The 7,378-nt window shown below is 47.3% G+C and overlaps 1 pseudogene; it reads right to left on the bottom strand.

The window, feature by feature from the left end:
* Positions 1–552: 552 nt before the first annotated feature.
* LOC144109668 (uncharacterized) lies at positions 553–6,667 on the bottom strand (annotated as a pseudogene).
* Positions 6,668–7,378: the final 711 nt, after the last annotated feature.

Raw genomic sequence — 7,378 nt, 5'->3', positions numbered from 1 at the left:
TCGGGAAGAGTGTAGCAAAGGCAGACTGCTTGTTACATTATATTTTAAGACTGAAGCTATGGTATGTGAGGTTTGAAGTGGCTTATAGCTACGAGATGTATTGAAAAGCTTGAGATTAATTTCAACAGCACAGGGTTTCTTGAACGTAACGTCATGCAGCACAACAGTGATTACAGTATGCGTATAAATGCAACGTAGATTGAAAAAATTTCACCGTAACGGTTTCTCTGGTTATATCAATTTCAGCCGAATTGGCAGAAAGAATGCTGCATGCCAACAGGAGGCAAATTTCTATTGTTGCATCACCTGCGGTTACCAAAGCGTTGTTCTCTAAATTTGTCAGATATGTGGTCGAGAGAGGGTAGGCAGAAAACTTCTTGACACTCGCAAAGTCAACAACAGAGGGGAAACTTGAGGGAGCTTGCCAGCGTTTCGACAAGAGGAGCCAAGTCGTCTTGTCGAAACGTTGGCAAGCAGCCCGAGGCTTCCACCTTCCTTGTTCCTTTGTCACCTCTAGCCGATTATATCCTTCATATTTCAAACTGCCCTCCTTCAGCAAACAGACAACTCGTGCCCATATAAACCTGTCTCTCTTATCAATGGTAGCCTGAAATTGCTTAAGAGGTAGCAAACTTCAAAATGGCTCAGCGATATCAATCAATGAGATCGGAAAGAGCCTGTCCAATACATGAAGTCCTTTGACTTTTGAAATGTCTCTTTCAACGTGCACTCTTGCAGAAGCAATGCGCCTGGTTTCATCTACTGCTTTTGCAGGCATCTGTTTTTGGGTGCGACTCCGGAAATGGAGGCCGATAAACTTCTATTCCTGGTGGCAAGCATAGGAACGTAAAGCCTTTGTCCACCATTATAGCGTTACCTGCATCCAGCTTGTCAAGAAGGCCAGTGGTATCCAGAATAGCTTTATCGGAGCTAGAACCACCCCTTAGACGCGACACATGTGAGATGTACACATCTGGTGTAGAGCCAATAATCACCTTATAGGTAGGTGTTGTAGTGTTTGTAGGGAAAGTCTGGCATTGTGAATTCATTGCTGTGGGCCGCTGTATTCTCACCTCCGTGGCATAAAGGAAAGACGGGTGTCGGGAAAATCGTGGAAGGAGTTAGGTAGGTGGAGGCCTATATCTTCATGAGTTGGGAACGTTGTCAAGTGCCTAAGTTCTCGCTGTAAAAAGTTAATCCGCGTGGAGAAAGTGCGGCTAACATGACTTTCAGAGGAGAGGAAATTCGGAGCCAGTTCATGGCCTTGCATGCCTGTCCTGGGCCGCACTAACACCATCAAAAACTCATTGGCCTGATAACTTTGCTTTCGGGGGGTCATCCGTCTGCTTCTGATCAGAGCCCCAGCACATCATTTCCCTGTCACGCGGTGCAAAGTATTCTAGCAAAGTGTGAAAAACTTCAGCATTTGGCAGCCCAGTGTAATACTTGCACTTCTTTAGAGTGTCAAGCATACTCAAGGAGAGAAGGCATGACATGGCTGCATCCAGCCTCATCTCAAGCTTCGCATTTTGCTTCTGGAATCGGAGAATTATCTTCTGTCACTCTCCCATTGTCTTCCCTAAGTCTTTCACCCTGTTAAGTGCGCAGACTTGACAACAGCAATCTGGCCAGGTGTGCTCCTTGATACCTGCAAGCAGCACAGAAAAAAAGTGCACGTAAAGCACTTTAGAGCTCCCCCTGCATGCATACGAATACCCCTGCCACACAGCAGATTTAATGTCATTCCCATCAAATGCCATTCGTTCGACTTAATGTCATTTATTTTTGCACGCTGCTACACGGCCAAAACTAACGTCATTTTGAATTGATGGCAGTTGGGATGGACAAACACTGGCGCAGCGAAAACATTTCAGTGTATGTTTCAATCTGTTGCGAAGGTTGAACAAAAAAAAAGGTTTAATAGCCTTCCTGCGCTTTTCAATGCCTTTCATGCATATTTGCATTTGCGCTAACTTATGAATCATGGCTAGCCATCACGCGTTCAATCCAAGCCAAAGCAAGGCTACTTCTCTAGCAGTATGAAAATGGCAGACTACAGGACGGACGACACACCTGCTGAGGAAATGGACTTGCGACGGCTGCAGCAGACGGTTATTGCTGCTCTTCTGTGCTTACCAGCGCAGCGCCGTACCAGGCTAGCTCAGTGCCGAAGCAAGCTAGCGCAGCTAAGGTCGGCCATACGCTCCCAAGAGGCTGCTACAAACGACTTCGAGCAGTAACTCCGTGCCAACGCCGTCGCGATTTGTGCTGCGATTGCCGCAAGCTTGTCAGCCGTGCAAAGAGAGCGATGGGCCTTTCAGCGCAACGAAAGGTGGTTTGAGGACACATTGCTGAACCTGGGCGAATCTCACTTTCGCCAGTCGCTCCGCGTCACACCTGCCACATTCCGCTACGTTGTCGACGCGGTGCGGTGTGCGCTTGAACGTGCGACCACGAACATGCGGGAGGCCATCCCGGTTGAGAAGCATGTGGCGATTGGCCTTTACCGGCTGCGGTCGAGCGCTGAGGACCAGACAATCGCGCATCTTTTTGGTGTGGGGCGTTCCACTGTGAACATCATTAGCAAGGAGTTGTTTGCTGCAGTGATTGAAGTGCTGCAGGCGCGGTGGATCCGCATGATCAGCCGTCAAGAAATGGCAGATCATACCCGCGAGTTTTACGCCGTAAGTGGCTTCCCACAGGCAATCGGTGCCTTGGATGGATGCCACATCCCAATCTCGCCGCCACAAGAACACGCTGCTGACTATTACAACTATAAATGATGGTAAGTGTCTTCTGACTGTTCTATTAATTTCAAACTTCATCTAAACAGGAAACTATTGACGTTTGCCAGAGCTCTGTTGATATCTCGAGTTTTGAATTTGCAGTAGATAAAGTGGATGCTCAAACAGGAGATCAACTTGTTTCATTGAAGGTTATGATAACTGTAGCGATTCCTGCTGTCTAAGCATTGAAAAAAATAAAGCATACCACTCACCGCTGCACACAGTGTTTGATTTTTTTTCTCTTTGTCATGCAGGCAAAGCATCATACTCCTGGCCATCGCTGATCACCGATACCTCTTCAGGTACATAAACATTGGGAGCCTGGGAAGATGCCACGACGCCTTTGTGTATGGCCGGTCAAAACTGTGCAAACGCATCGAGAGCAACAGCTTCCAGTCACCGGTGTCGGTGATCGAGGGAACGAAAGTGCCGCCGGTGGTTCTTTGTGACCAGGCGTTCCCATTGTCGGCAAACTTGTTGAAGCCATTTGCAAATGCCTCAGGACCCCATCAAATGGCGTTCAACCACAACTTGTCATGAACAAGAAGGATTGTAGAGAACGCATTCGGCCGCTTGAAAGCTCGCTTCAGGTACACAATGAAGCGCATGGAATGCAAACTGCCGACAGCGAAGCGGGCAATCAGAGCCGCATGTGTTCTTCACAACATTTTCGAGGCTCTGAATGACCCCGTGGAACAGCAGTGGGTGCAAGAGGCGCATCAGTTCGATGCGCTGTACCCACAGCCTGTGCATAGCACTGATGCAGCCAGTGGCCACGGACATGAAGTAAGGGCAGCTCTTGCCACCTATTTCGGGAAGAGGAGCCAGCATGCTCAGTAAAGGTCACACTAGTGGCAGAAGTGGTGTGTGCAGTGTGGTGTGTGCAAGAATACTGTCTGCACTGTTAAAGAAACTCCAATTCTTACTGTATAATCAGAAACCATCATGCAATATGAAAACAAGCGATATAGCAGCCACTGTTGTCTTGTGAGGTGCACAACGAATCCTCAGGGGATTTTTGAGTGCGGTGTGTCGACAGCGGAGCGCTGTGCGTGCCATCCCAGTGTTGCACGTGCACGCGCGAAACGCTGGGATGGCACACACAGTGCTCCGCTGTCGACACACCGCACTCATAAATCCCCTGAGGATTCGTCGCGCTCCTCACATCCGTTTATTTCTTGCACAGTTCAGCCAGTACAGAAATCAGCTTCTCCTCTCTTTCAGCTAGCTGCCTTGTCTTCTCTTACATTGGCTAATTCCTGTGCCTTTACTTCGCGCTCTCTGAGCTCCAGCTCCTTCTGCTTCGAAGATTCAAAAGCAAGGCGCAGCTTTCGTTGCTCCTCAATCAGTTGACTGAGGAGTACCTCTTGTGGCCTCCTTGGTCTTGTGTTCGCAGGCCGCCGGGAACATTGCGAGCGACTTGCTGGATCACTTGGTGTAGGTGGCCTGGAACACGAGCTTCCAACGTCAATTTCAAGGCTCCCAGAGTTGGACAGCTGCAGTGGTGATGAACTGCTGCACTCTGGCTCGTCCTCCAAATCTTCTCGCCCATGCACCATATCATGGAAAAGCTTGAACAATGAAACAAGTAACAAACATCAGTATGCACAGTATAAAATAATCTGCGTGAGCTGAGAAGCACGATGCTAAGTGTGCATGCCACACTCGTACTGTGCACATCATGTGAAATAGAGCATAACCATAACAGTATGAGGACAATCTTGCTTGCCAGACATACATATAGTAAGCTGTGTAGCATATTGTGATAACATTACGCATAACTATGTATAATGATCTAGCACAATTACAACGAAAGCAGATTGTATTGATGTACCGAGCACGAGGTGCAATTATTTATTTCTGCATTAAATATTTTAACTAAACATATGGCGTCCTCAAATGAAAGACTGGCAAAGAAACATACAGTTTCATAAGTATGCTCATACAGGGAACAGATATATAGGCTGCACTACATTTTGTTGCAAACAAAACAAGAAAGTCGTGTAGCACCAGTACCATTTCAATAGCATGAACACATGGTGACAATTCACAATGTTTTTTGTAAATGCAAGGGTATTTTTCTTACTTCTTCAGCAGTGACCTCCTGAAGACAGCCTGCTTCTTCTGACAGGCTGATGTCGTAGCAGGCAGAGCTCCTAGGAACTTATGTATCTCCCAATAGAATTTCCACATTATCCCACCCTGCCCTGTCTTCTTCTTTCTCAGCTCCCTGGAATAAAACAAAGTTTTAGAGCTTTTAAATACATACAGCACTGCTTAAACGGTTACTGTGATTCGGGTGCCGATTTTTTTACCAGGAAGTCGCTAGCAAACTTGCGCTAAATGGTATAATGTTGAAGGAAATGAGCAGCGCGCCGTAAGAGCATAAGCGGCTCTGACATATGAAAAACACCAAGTCGGCACACGGTCACGTGAGTAAACGCACAAAAAAGGCAAGCATGACTGCGGTTACGCAAGTTCAACTAGCCTGCCGACGCCTTACGGTGCAAACCTATATTTGATATTTGAGGTTTAGTCACACAGCCACATGGGCTATAACGGAAGCCGTAGTCAAGGGCTCCGGTTTATTTTCGACCAACAGGGGTTAACGCGAACTGACAACGCACAGCGGGCTCCTTGCGTTTCGCCTCCATCAAAACACGGCTGCCGCGGCCGGGACAGCGCCTCTGGCCGGGATCAAACCCGCGTCCTCGGGCTCAGCAGTCGAGCGCCCTAAAAACTTATCCACCGCGGCGGGGAGGACGGGCGCAATAAAGGCGGCACTTTTGGTTACGATGACAAAAAAATACTGCGGCAAAGACGCGGCTATTTCAGTCCACATCCACAACGAGCTGATTGTGAGAAAAAGCTCGAGGCTTGCGCGCGGCTGTATCTGGCCAAACGTATAGAAAAAGACGCAGTGCTTACCTGTATTTATTTCCCAAATTTTCGATCTTGCCCTTGATGGTCTTTAGCGGCTTGTCAATGCCCTCAGCAGGGAGGGCTTCCTCCATGGCCGCATACACTTTGGTGTTGCGCTTTGAGCGGCGCAGGTCGCAGGGGTGGTCTTGCCACACTTTGATGAGAGCAAAAGTCTCGGACTCTGTCCATTGAGCTCGATTTCTGGCGCTTTCGGCCATCTCGCATACACAATTAAAACAAAATACAATATTTCGCGGACAGCTGCTGGGCACCGTGCTGATACAGCAAACATGCAACTGTCAAAGCGACTACAGCATCTGACAGCATGGACTGCAGCAACCAAAACAACCAACAGGGCCGCCCGACCACTTGGTTGGCTGGCAGCGAGGGTAGTAGTTTTATTTCTGCAAAGCTATTTATATAATTTTACCCGAGTAATTAAATAACTACAAAGTTACGCGAGAAAAATAATATTGAGAAGCTTCAGACACTTTAGTAATTAATTTTTATTGGATATTCTCGCCGAGTCTCTGGTTCGAGATAACACATTAGCTCGGAGATTGCTGGCGAGTGATTTCCGTAAACTCATTAGATACCTCATGTCGATTTCATCGAATGTCATTATATTTTCTCGTGCGACAGCAAACTAATGCCGTTTTGAACGAATGTCAATCGATGGGAATGACATTAAATTTGCCGTGTGGCAGGGGTATAAAACACATACTACTCATACTTTCTGGCAAAAGAGCTTTATAATTAATCTCTCGTTGATGTCTTTCTCGTGGCAGAAGCAGGCCATCTGCAACATGCAGCCGCAGCGTTCGCACCATGATGTGTGCAAAAGCTCAGAAGAGCATTTCATTCTGCAAAGCGCGTGCAAACTCACCATTTTCAGGCAGCTGCAACTCTATTGTGTCCTCCTGAGCCGTTGTGACGTCCTGAGGAAAACTCGTAGCCATGTCAGGATTTTCTGCGAACGAGACAATGGCTAGCACTCAGAACCTGGAAAAAACTGGGAGGCCTCTCGTTCCAGCAGAGACCCACAAGAACAGCAACAGCTGAACAAACATGTGGAAATTCACGATTTGCAGGCAACTGTAGCGCCACTGAGTCCTCGTCTGTTCTGCTATTCTGTGCCGAAATTTTGTCCATGCCAAGATTCCCTGCAAGCAGCAACTGCTGGCACTTAGAAGCTGGAGAAACCCTTCGTGCATAACATTGACTGTGCTATGTGAGTATACTGCAGCAGAAGCAACGCCAGGTGCAACAAGCAGCTACTGTGTTCACAACACGATATGGACAAAAGCTCAGAAGAGCGTTACGGTCTGCAAAGCACATGGGAGCTCACCATTAGCAGGCTGCTGAAACTCTGCCATATCATCAGGAGAAGCTACGCGTCTTTTTGCTGCACGCTCTGGCGTTTCAGGTTCTCCTACAACCATGAAACAGCGGTTATGCAGTGAACATACTATTCAATACAAGCAATGAGTGTGAGACATTCACAGCAGCCACTTATTGCAGGTCAGAGAAATACAGTGAAAATATTTTCAATAAAGGCATTGCAATGGCGTTCACAATTTTGGAAAATATCAAACTTTGTAATCTAAAAGAACTTCGTAAACACGGGTAGCATTGGCAATATTTACCGACGGGGTAATAAATCTACATGG

This window comes from Amblyomma americanum, chromosome 11 (genome assembly GCF_052857255.1).
Source record: "Amblyomma americanum isolate KBUSLIRL-KWMA chromosome 11, ASM5285725v1, whole genome shotgun sequence".
Taxonomy (NCBI): Eukaryota; Metazoa; Arthropoda; class Arachnida; order Ixodida; family Ixodidae; genus Amblyomma; species Amblyomma americanum.
Note: the sequence above shows the minus strand (reverse complement) of the source record. Positions and strands in the feature narration are given on the sequence as shown.